Source organism: Sminthopsis crassicaudata, chromosome 2 (genome assembly GCF_048593235.1).
Source record: "Sminthopsis crassicaudata isolate SCR6 chromosome 2, ASM4859323v1, whole genome shotgun sequence".
In the NCBI taxonomy this organism is placed as follows: domain Eukaryota; kingdom Metazoa; phylum Chordata; class Mammalia; order Dasyuromorphia; family Dasyuridae; genus Sminthopsis; species Sminthopsis crassicaudata.
Genome location: NC_133618.1, coordinates 235,884,283 through 235,897,158, shown reverse-complemented (window position 1 = coordinate 235,897,158; position 12,876 = coordinate 235,884,283).

Genomic DNA, 12,876 nt, shown 5'->3' with positions numbered 1-12,876 from the left:
ACAACAGAAAGACTTGTAATAGATTTCTTAATGTACTAAAGGAGACAAGGGTGAAAGAAAGTAAAATAGAAGTGAAAGTGGAAAAATAAACCTGAAACATCATAGACTAGATCTCACATTCTATCTACAAGTGAATCAATTTTTTTTTGTTCTTAGGGAACTAAAATAAATAAATGAAGAGTTCTTTAAAGGGAGGAGGAGAGGTAGAAAATAGAGGAAATATATATTTTACCCTAATTAGGTCAGCAGCTAAAAATGAATGCCCAATAACATTTGTGAGCTCTCTAAAGGAAACAAATTTACAGGACAATGGATAAGGAAGGAAAGGGAGAAAGTGAAAAAAAGAGAGCAATCTTGTTTTAGTTCTGGGAGGGATACTTCTGATGAATGTTCCTATGGGAGAAGAAAGATTCTATAAAGAGAATGGAAACCTTACAATGATTATGAGCTATAAAAATGTGATTCTTAGAAGAAACACTTATCTTTCTCCAGAATAGGAAGAATCAGGGTTGGTTGGGCCAACTGACAGCCAGAAGAGTCGGAGGAAATAAACCCAGGAATGAATTGTCAAGGCAAATAGCATTTAAAAAAAAAAAAAAAAAAAAAAGTGACTATGGGAAGGGCAAAAGTTAATAATGAACTTTATAATCAGTCTCAAGGGAAAAATATTACCTTGAAGCAATATCCTATCACTGCAGAAATTGATATTTCTATGAGGGAAGCACAACAAAAACCCATGGTTCCCCTATGGGTGCAAGATCTATAAAGGAATAACAGATTTAATTAGAAGATTTAATTCCAAGATGAGGACTAAATAAGCATAAAAGTCATGAATCAAAAATAAAGGCCTAGAATAGACAGTAGGGAAGATAAATGATGAAAAGAATAAAGAAATCACTTTTAGGAAAGGAGAAAATGAAGTTTTAAAAATAAAACATTTGGAAGGTGAGAAGAGAAATGTAATTTACTTAACTGAGGGAAGAAAAGGAGAATTAAATAACTAGATAAAAGCAAGAAAGACAAAGGAACTACTAAGTTAAGCAAACTCCAAAATTAGGAAAAGGAGTAACAAATAGAGAAAAGGAGACTTGAAAGTGAGATAAAGTGCCTGGGGGGGAAAAGAGAGAGAGAGAGAGAGAGAGAGAGAGAGAGAGAGAGAGAGAGAGAGAGAGAGAGAGAGAGAGAGAATGAACAGAGTTGCCTTAAACTAGATTAAATTAAAATAACTGAGAAGACAGAAAAGGGAAGAAATGCTAATTTAAGAGAAAAAAATTAGAGACAAATGGGGGGAAAATACAACTGAAATCTCATAACTTTAAATGTGAATAGAACAAATAATTCAATAAAATGAAAAAAAAACAGATTGCATCTCACAAATCTGCTGCTTATACAAAATATATTTTAAAAACACCTACATACATAAAAAAAAGCTGAAAAAAATTTAACTATGCATCAAGTGAATCCAAAAAAAGGAGAAGTTACAATCAAGTAGGAGTAGGAGCTAACAGACAAAACAGAAATTAAACATTCAAAACACACAAAAAAAAAATCAACAAAGAAACTACATTAGCAGGACAGCTAGGTGGCATAGTGGACAGATCACCAGCCCTAAAATCAGGAGGACTTGAGTTCAAATCTGTCCTGGGACACTTAACACTTCGTAAGCTGTGTGACCCTGGGCAAGTCACTTAACCCCAACTGCCTCAACCAAAAAAAGAAAGAAAGAAAGAAAGAAAGAAACTACATTTCATATATAGACAACAATATTAAGCTTATATATTGCTAATACCATAGCATCTGAATTCATAAAGGAAGTGTTAATTAAACTACAAAAGACATAGACAATAACACAACAGTAACAGGAGATTTCAATGTCCTTTTCTCAGTTTTAGATGTCCAACAAAGATAGATCAAAGAGAAGAAAACTAACAAATTATTGGAAAAACATAGCTGCAAGACTTCTGGCAGCTTTTAAATGGAACTACTGAAGAGTACACTCATTCTCATCACCACATGGAGCTTTTATAAAAACTATTATTAGGTCACAGAATATTGCAAATAAATGTAAAAATGATATATGTAAGAAAATACAAATAGTAAATACATCTTTTATAGAATAAAATGCAATAAGAACAATGAAAAGTTCAGAGAGCACAGATCTCACTAGATTTCTTTTATGAGACAAATATAACCCCAGGCCAATATTATTAGTGAATATTGATTCAGAAAAATTTAAATGAATAAAAGCCTAAATAACAAGTGGATTAAAGAACAAATCAGAACAATAACTACTAATTATGTGAAAGAAAATTATTATGAACTAACTGAACAAAATGTTTAGGTTTTAGCTAAAGCAGTCCTTAGGGAATAAAATAAATTTCCTAGAAATATATTAACAAAATAGAAAATAGAAGGATTAATTAACATAATATGTATTTTTGAAAAAATTCAAAAGCGAACAAGTAAACCCAAAATCAGTACAAAAGAGGAACTATTAAAAATTAGAAGAGAGATTAACTAGAAACCAAAAAACAACTTTTAAAATGATAAAACTAAAAGCTGACTCTTTGGAAAGACTACTAAAATTGTGTAAAGCTTTAGTCCATCTGATGAAAAAGAAGGCAGAAAATCAAATTAACAAACTAACAATCAAACAAGGTAAAATCGCAACAAAAGCAGAAGAAATTTTAAAAATTATCAGAATCTATTTACAGTCATATGTTAACAAAATTGAGAATACAAAAGAAATAGAGGAAAATGCCTTAAAAATATCAAATATCCAAATGAATAGAAGACCAAATAAAGATCTTAAATAATCCAATCTCAGAAAAAGAACTAAACTTAGCTGTAAAGAAGCTACCAAAGGAAGGGAGAAATATTCTGGCTTCAATGAAATGACAAGAGAATTCTATCAAATTGTTAAAGAATAATTAGTAACAATACAACCAAATTATTCTCAAAAATTAAGAAATAAGGAACCTCACTAGATTTCTTTTATGAGACAAACATGGCCCCAGGCCAATATTATTAGTGAATATTGATTTTTAAAAAATTTTAATGAAATCTTGTTGAATAAATGACAGTGATTATCCAAATCATTTGTGACCAAATTGGATTTTTACTAGTAATGCAAAGATAGTTAAGTATTAAGAAAACAATCTACCTAACTAATCACATTAAAAAATAAAATATCCCAAACCACATGATTATCTCAATAGATGGAGGGAAAAAACTGAAAAAGTACAACACTTGTTTATGCTTTAAAAAAAAAAAATTTCATATTTTCAACATTCTTTTTCTGCTTCAGTGTCACTACCTATCTCTTCTTAATTCTACCTCTTCTAGCCACAAGGAAAAAATATTTTGCAATCAGTACACATAACAAACAAAAAAGCAAATTCACACACTGAGCGTGTTCAAAAAAAGAATGTTTTATTCTGTACCTTTAGTCCATTTTCCTCTCTGTTAAGTGATAGAAAGCATGTTTCATCTTCATCCATTTGGAAACATAATTGGTCATTGTGCCAAAGAGTTCTTAAGCTTTTTAGAGCTGCTTTTCTTTAATAATGTTGTAGTCATTGTACAAATTATTCTTCTCGTTCTCAAATTACTCTGAATCACTTCATACAAGTCCTTCCGGGTTATTTTGAATTTTCTCGTTTCTTACAATGCAATAATATTCCTTTAAACCCATATGCTATAATTTGTCTGTCCATTCCTCAAATAATGGGTGTACCTCTTATTTTCCTTTTTTTTTTTAATTCTTAAATTCAATGTTCATTGCTCATTAAGACCAAAGTTTTGAATTCATTTTCAAAATTAAGTCAACAGAAAAACTCCTTGATCATTTATGCATAGCTTTTTAGGAACATGCCTAAGGGATAATGTCAAGGCCAAAATAATTCACATTATATAACCAGATGCTACTAGAGACCACATTGATTCTTTTTTTGAGAGGAAGAGGGGAGAGAGAAGGATCTGTAGGACAAGGGATTGTCCTCTGATACAGGTACCACTCCTAATAATGTCAACCCTTCTACTCATATATTTCATATTTATATTGGCTAAATTGTGATTCCACTACAAAAAGGAAAGCTGTTGAAGTGATTATATGCTTTGTATAACACATACAGATCCTTCACTAAAGCCTTTGTGACATCTTGGCTTCCTTATGTACATGGAGAGGGGACCCTGGCTTCTTGACAGCTGTTCGAGGAGAATATAAACTCTGGTAGAACAGACCAAGCAAATAACACTTTTTGAGTGTTGATTATCAGTTAAATGAAGACCAGCCTAGCAAAATATAAATAGGCTTAAACCAGTGTAATTAGTTCTCATGTACTACTAACCCTCAAGAAAGGGATGTCATGCTTGGACTGAGAACATCACAAGATTCTTGTAATGTGCTGAAATATAGTAGTGTGTATTGGTAGAGATGTACAGATGTATATATGTTCAACAATTATTAGGAAATTATGGGTTTTGTATGCATATATAAATATAGAATGGTTATAAAGTCTTTATCCAACTTTAAACTTTGATAACTTTAAATGACAAGATAGAGGAGCCCTGGTAAACATTAACTCTCCAAGTAATTTATAAAGCAGGGTCCACTTTTATTTTTCTTACTATTTTCTATTTCTTTTTGACAAAAAAAGTATTGTCATCAATATTTTCATACTTTTAGATTCTTTCTTTTAACTCTCAGATATAATGTAATAAGAAAGCTAGAATTTACTTAAAACCTTTGGAGATAGGGTATTATTACCATTTCCATTTAATAGATGAAAAAACTGAAGCAAATAAATATTAAATACTTACCCACCCAGAGGCTCACTGAGGCCACATTTGAATTCCAGTATTCTTGAATTCAGATCCCAGCACTCTATTACCACCCTACCAATAATATTGTTGGGTCAAAGGGTATTCACATTTTAGTGACTTTGGAGGAGTGTAAGTGCTATTCAGATGTGCAGGTGATAACGAAACTAGGAGAAATAGGTAACATTGAATTGCAGAAACAGGTCAAACAATTTCTTGACAGACTTGAGTGATAGGCTGAAATGAAATCTAATGTAAAGTTAAAAATGAATATAAAGTCTAGCATTTGATTTCAAAAAATCAACTTCATAAGGAATTTTACCTTCTTTTTAAGATGTGGAGAGGAACAATTGCTAGACAAAAAGATGTATGAGTTTCAATATTAGTTAATAATAGAACTTTGAACCAAACTTTCTATTTTCTTCCCAAGCTTCCTATATCATCCAATTTCTCCATCTCAGTATGAAACCTAAACTCATGTTTCATAGCCCTCTATTAAATGTTGCTCTGCTCTCAAATTCTACATTTAAATTACTTAATCATATTCCTTTACTCTCCTCCTTTGCTCCTATTTTAGAAGGTAAGGCAGTGCTTCTTTTTGCCAGTATCAGCCTCTTATGTTCTTTTACTCATCCCTTCTCCTCTCTTAATAAAGCATATGACAAGTGCTTCACCCATTCTATTCCAATCTTTGCTGTTTGTGATTAAGACTCAGGCAACTCTTAGCATTGTCTGGAATACAGGATTTTCTCAAGGACATATACAACACAGGGAAACAGAGACAAAGAAGGAAAATCCTCCAGGAATAACAGATCCCTGAAACTAAATTGTTCTCCAACAAAGCGATCTAAGTTATCAGTTATTTTTTTCTCTTTCTTTTCATGAAAATCAGTGTTATAACAGTAAAAGAATGAGTAAGTCTCACTCTAGCCTCAGAGCACTTTTCTCTACTTTGTTGGCTAGAGGCAATACTAGCAGTAAAAAAAGATTGACACTTCCCTTACAATGCCCATTCCTCCATATCTTCCTTTATGTGCTAATAAATAATTGTTATATGAAGGAGTCATTAAAACAATATTAAATTCAAAGAGGCTAAAATGATGATTTAAGGCTAATGTCTCTGCATTTGAGAAAAATAAGTTGTATGTGGCTTGGAGATCTTTGTAATAACCAAATAACCTTTGGGTTTTGATTGAAAATACAAAGGCCAGTGGTGTGAACTATCCTGTGTGTGCAGACCATGTTAGCACCCTAGATACCTTAGAATCAGCCAGAGTCAGAATAAGCAAAAGTCTTTATTCTTGGTCTTTAGCAGTAGAAGTAAAGAGGAGGGAAGCGACCTCACCTCTTCATCTCCCGCCCAGAGTGAGTCTAGCTAGTCTCACTCTACTTCCTAGTTCCGTCCACAATTCTCTGTATACACCAAACAATTGGGCTAGCACAAGATAGTGGGAAGGGCCATTTTCCAAGCATATTCTTATAGAGTATTGTCCAATCGGTAATTAGCCTCAAGTGCTCGATTGTCCGACTTCAGGGCATTGACTCAAGAGTTTCAGCCCTTCACATCTCCCGCTTTTCTATTGTTTTAGAACACAGATGGTCACGCCATCCCCGACTTCTCAGGGAGGTGAGAACCCCAAAAAAGGAGGTGATCACGCCCTCCCTGACTTCTCAGGAAAGGAAGTGAATCAAAAAAGAAGTGATCGGGGGCAGCTAGGTAGTGCAGTGGATAGAGCACTAGCCCTGAATTCAGGAGGACCCGAGTTCAAATCTGGTCTCAGACACTTGACACTTCCTAGCTGTGCGACCCTGGGCAAGTCACTTAATCCCAGCCTCAGGAAAAAAAAAAAAAAAAAAAAAGAAGGATCATGTCCCCTCCCCCCGACTTCTCAGAAGGGAAGTGAAAGCACTAAAAAGGAATGATCATGCCCTCCTTGACATCTCAGGAAGGAAGATTAAAAAGCACCAAAGGGAAGTGGGGATTGCTAACAGGTTTCTGGGCTGAAGGGTCTTATTAGAAACAGGTATACACAAACCCATCAGCATCGGAGGTATTACACAAGCACATAGCAATAACGCACAGGCTATTAGTGATGATTCTCCCCACAGCCGGTGCAGGCTCAATGTGGCGTAACATACATGAATTGTACATGCAAGTAATGATGTAGCAAACAATAAAAATCAACATGGCCTTGTAAAAGATTTACAGAAGTCCTAGAAGGAAGATGTAAACATCAGTCACACATACGCCTTCTTCAGCAGCCATGAGATAGTCCAAAAGCAATCTATTGTCCATTGCTTCATGTGTCAGGGAATCCAATGATCCTAACAAGTATTTGAAGTCCTGCAACAGTCTTTTTATGTGTTAGAGAATCCAATGATTCCTACAGATTTTGAAGTCCTGCAACAGTCTTATCATTTCTCAGAAAATCCAATGATTCCTAAGGGTTTTCAAGTCCAGAACAGTGTTATCATGTCTCAAAGAATCCAATGATTCCTGAGGGTTTTCAAGTCCTACAACAGTCTTATCATGTCTCAGAGAATCCAATGATTCCTGAGGGTTTTCAAGTCCAACAACAGTCTTATCATGTCTCAGAGAATCCATTGATTTCTGAGGGTTTTGAAATCCAACAATTCTTGATGTCCATGAGTCAAATGCCATAACTGCCATGCACTTTCAGTGGTGGGCACAGTCAGCAATAGAACCATCCGATATTTCTTGAGTCTTCTTCGTTTCAAGGGTCTGTTCTGTCTCTCTCCAATGGACAAGGCGAATACAGCTCATTAATCTGATTCTTTCTCCATCTGTGGAGATACAAGCAAACCCTCTCCCCCAAGCAGTTAATCTATCTGGTCCCTTCCATTCACCACTTTCTGGGTCTCTCCACATCACCTTGAAATTATATAAAGATAGTGGAGCTGCTCACACTGGACACTGCCCTTCTGGTGGGTTATAAAACCTGTCTGCCAGAGCCAGTGCATCTTTGTCAAAAATCAAGAAGTTAATAGCAAGCTAGATTTAGAAGTTCTCTAGGGTTACCTGTGGCTCCCCCTTTCCTTTCCTTTTCTTTTTGGAGGAGTGTCTTAATGTCTCTATTTCTCCTCTCTACTATTGCCTGTCCTTGAGGATTAAAGGATATGCCAGTGATATGTAAAATCTTATACTGTGCACAAAAGTGTGCAAAATGTTTAGAAGTATATGCAGGTCCATTGTCTGTTTTTATTGCTTGTGGCACACCCATAATTGCAAATGCTTGTATAAGGAATTCAGTGACTACTTGGGTCTCTTTTGCTGCTGGTATTGCAAAAGTGAATACTGAAAAGGTGTCTACTATAACATGAATAAAAGACAGATGACCAAAAAATTCATAATGGGTCACATCCATTTGCCAGATTTCATTGGCTCTCAAACCACGAGTGTTCTTCCATGGAGGGAATGTAGGAGCGTGGAAAGGAATGCAAGCTGTATAAGCTTTTACTGTGCTCCTAGCTTCCTCTCTTGTTATTCCAAATTGTAAATATACAGCTCAAGCAGCCTGATGATATTTAAAATGAGATTCTTGGGCTTCTTGAAATAAAAGAATATTGGCCAACATGGTTAGAAGGCTATCTGCCTTTAAATTACCATCAAAAATAGGACCTGGAAGTCCACTATGAGAGTGGGCATGCAAGATATAAATACCTGAATGCTTTCTCACTTGCTCTTGAAGTTCTTTAAAGAGCTGATATATATTAGAGGCTACAAATTTTATCTGGGCTGTGGCAATTCTTTGTACCATACCTACTTAATAGGCCAAATCAGATATTATACTTATATCTCCTGGATAATAAGAGCTAGAATGATTGCATATAATTCATCCTGCTGAGTGGACTGAAAAGGAGTTCTGAGTTCTGAGAGGAGTTACTCTCTTTAGAGTTAAGTCACAAGAGTATACAGCGCAAAAATTATGTTTGGATACATCTGTAAAGATAGTTGGTCCTTTAAGAAGAACTTTAGAAACCTTTTCTTCAGGAATCTATCGCCAATTATGTAATAGTCTGGCTATCTTTAATGACACCCATGTGTAAAATTTGGAGCCATGGCTAATAAAATTTGCTACTCTTGGATGGTTTCACAGCATACATTAATTTATGCATTAGTATAAAAGGTGTATATCTTGTTAGGTCTTATCCCAGATAATTGTACTACTCAATGGTCTTCAATAAAATTCTAGACACAAGCACTGGGTAAGGAGTAAGGCTTTGTTCTGATTGTGCTGAAAGGTTCATCCATTCTATCACACTGTCTCCTTGATGAAGGACTGCTGTAGGTGCCTCTTGTGTAGCAAAAACTGATATTTCCAAGGCTTTTTGAGTGACTCTTTCAATCACATTGGATAAAGCCAGTTCAACTTCTCTCAAAGCCTCTTGAGCTTCTTTTGTAAGCTGACGTGGTGAGTTTAAAGCACTATCTCCTCTTAAAATGTCATATAATGGTTGCAATTGATAGGTAGTCAAGCCTGATATAAGACACATCCATTGGATATCTCCTGTCAATTTCTGAAAGTCATTTAAGGTGTTTAGCTTCTCTGTTCTTAAGGAAAGTTTTTGTACTATAAGCACCTTAGGATATACTTCATATCCTAAATATTGAAAAGGAGCATGTCTTTGAATTTTTTCTGGAGCTATGTGCAATTTATAATTCCTTAGTGTTTCCATGGTCTTTTGTAGATACGCTTCTAACATTTTTTCCTCAGGTGCACATCCCAATATATCATCCATGTAATGCAATAACATTACTTTTGAAAATGCTTTACTTACTGGAGTAAGAGCAGCAGCAACATACATTTGACACATAGTAGGGCTTGTTTTTCATTCCCTGTGGCAAAACTAAACATTCATATCTTTTATAAGGCTCAGCTAAGTTAACGCTGGGCACTGAAAAGGCAAATCTTTTCATATCCTCCTTATCTAGAGGGATAGAATAGAAACAATCCTTAATGTCTATAACCCAGAGAGGCCATTCTCTAGGCAATTGTGTAGGAGGTGGAAGTCCAGGTTGAAAAGTTCCCATGGTTTCCATCTGTTCATTTACCTTCTTAAATCAGTCAACATCCTCCATTTTCCAGATGTCTTTCTTACAACAAATACTGGAGAATTCCAAGGACTTAGAGAAGATTGTTAAGTGTCCTTGGTCAAGTTGCTCCTGTACTATATCTAATAAGGCCTGAATTTTATCGCTAGTTAAGGGCTACTGTTCTATCCACACTGGTGTATCAGTTTTCCATTAGATAGGAATAGGTGAAAGTGTTGGCAGGCCTTCAACAGCAGCCCTGCCTAAAAACCTGAAGTATTCATTTTTAACCCTAATTGTTGTAAAATGTCTTTTCCCTACAGATTGATGGGAATTTTTTCAACTATAAAAGGAATAAAAACTCCTGTTTCACCTTCAAATATCCATCTCAAAGGGGTAGCACTAACTTCAACTGCTATTGATCCTTCTACGCCAGACATGTAGGTGTCTGTCTTAATCTTTGGCCACTGACTGGGCCAGTTGGCATTCTAATGACTTTACGATCTGCACCATGTTTACCAATCCTTCTAATGGTATGCCATTTATATAGATAGTGAGCAAAGGTCAGTCAGCTTTCACAGCTGCTGTCAAGTATATTCCTGGATTTTGTTGCTTGGAGTCAGAATCTGGGCGACTATTACCAGATTGCTTATTAGGAGTCTATATCAATAAACCTGATGCTACTACTTCTCCGGGTTAAGTCACACATTGTCTACCTGTATTAGTGATTGGGATATTATCTACACATTCCCCAGTTTCCCACATCAGTGTATGGATCAGTTTTGTAAGCACACTCAGGAGGTGAAATGGTTGAGCCTACTGTGCCTGGAGGCAAGGGATCCATAGGCTGGAGAGGAACAGATTTCACCTCTCCAGGGGGTATCTCAGTAGTCCTAGCTGCATACAACGCTACTCTCCCCAATTATAATCCCTTTCTCCCATCAGACGGCTTTCTGGCCATCCTGGCCATGATTGGTCATGTCTGGGAACTGGACTTCTAGGCACTCTTTGGGTGTAGCATTGACTGCCATCATGCTCCAAGTGTTTTTTGTCTTGGGCCCTGGGACTGGGCCCTTCATCCCGTTTCCCTGAATCAGTCTACATTCTGATGCCCAACCGAAGCCTCTGTTGCATTTTGGACATGGGGTATTGGGTCTTGTTCTCCTACCCTGTTTTCTCACTCTGTCTCTATGCCAACATTGAGCTTTCAGATGCCCTACTTTACCACATTGAAAGCATTGACGAGTCTCTCTAGAAGTCCCTTGCCAAAAGGGACCCTGTCTTCCCATGTTTAGATCTTGGGAAGTCTGCATCATAACCTGGCTATAAAAGATATTTGTGCCCACTGTGGCACAGCATCTTATGATCTCCTCCAAAGGAGCATCCTTGCATAGTCCTAGTATAATCCTTCTGCAAACCTCATTAGCATTTTCTTTAGCAAGTTGCCTTATCATAATGTTTGTTACTGCATTTTCACCATTAGTTCATATGACAGCTGTCTGCAAACATCCCACAAAATCAAAAAAGAGTTCATTTGGCCTTTGTATAATTTTTGTGAAGGCCTAATCCTTGTCGTTTGAGAAAATCCCATGCTTTGATAGCAGCAGCAGCAATTTGCTCAAATGCTGCTATGGGGTAATTAATCTGTACTGAAATGTCTGCATAAGAACCTACACCTGTTAGTTGGTCACAAGTGATTGAAGTATTAACCCCACTTTGACTATTTTGTTGGACTTGTATCCTACAGAGCTCACTATATTCAGAAAGCCACAACAAGTTTTGTCCAAGTTCTAAGCATACCCTTGCTATAGATTTCCAGCCCCTAAGGGTTAAGACTTCATAAGCCAAATTCTGTAATGACATCTTGTCATAAGCTGATGTAGCGCCATAAAGAGAGCAAGCCTTTTTCAGGTCTTTGAGGATTTCCATATCAAAAGGAGTGTGTCTTCTACTTTCTTTAACTGAAGAGTTAAACTGTTGAATCACCAGATACATATTGATTTTCAAATCAGTGAAATCCTGCCCTTCTTCTGTGGCTTTAAGTAGTGCCTTTTGCAATCTAGTCATAGGAGGGGGTGATTGGGGGAGAGGTGCTGGTAGTATCACTGCCCCTCCCACTACTCCTCCCCCCTCCATCCTGGGAGGTGAAGTTGATGGGAGCGTGTCAGTTCCGGTTTAGGCAGGGTTGAAGCTGCCTGGTCAGAGCCCTTCACTTTCATCCTCACTTAACTCCACATGCCCTCTGGTGATATTGCCATTATTCTGTCCTTTGTTTAACTCTTTTTCCTCACACTTCCTCATCTGGCTGTTCTTAAAATTTTTTCTTTTTTCTATAACTTGCAGGATTCTTTAAGGCCAATAGTAGTATGTTGTATATATAGAATGTTTCCTTGGAAATTGAATGAGGACCTTTATCATTGTAGTATTCACATAGTTGGTCTCCTACCACCTTCCAATTATCTGGCCCTATTTCTTCTTCCTTTAAGAACCAAGGAGACTTGCATTCTAATATACCCAAGAGTCTAGCAATCTGCAACTAAGTTATAATTAAGCCTTGTCCCTTGATCATCTTAAGCATGCTTTCTATAGCGCCCCTTGGGGTGGGGGTGGGGGTGGGACTGGGGCTGGGGGAGAATCTTTTCCTAATATCTACCCCACTTCAGCTACAAAAGGTTACTAGTTTAGCCCTTAACAAACTAAGTTCTCTGTTTGTCTATTAAAATATTCACCCTATTTCTTGGTCCCCAAGGGCTTCTTCAGTGAAATTAGGGTTCTTGGTTCATGAGGGCACCAAATGTGATGTCCGGGTTAGCACCCTAGATACCTTGGAATCAGCCGAAGTCAGGATAAGCAAAAATCTTTATTCTCGGTCTTTAGCAGTAGAAGTGAAGAAAGCAGACACGTAGGATCTCTGCCACCTCACCTCGTCGTCTCTCTCTCAGAAGTGACCCTGGCTAGTCTCACTGCACCTCCTGGTCCGGTCCACAATTCTCTGTATACAC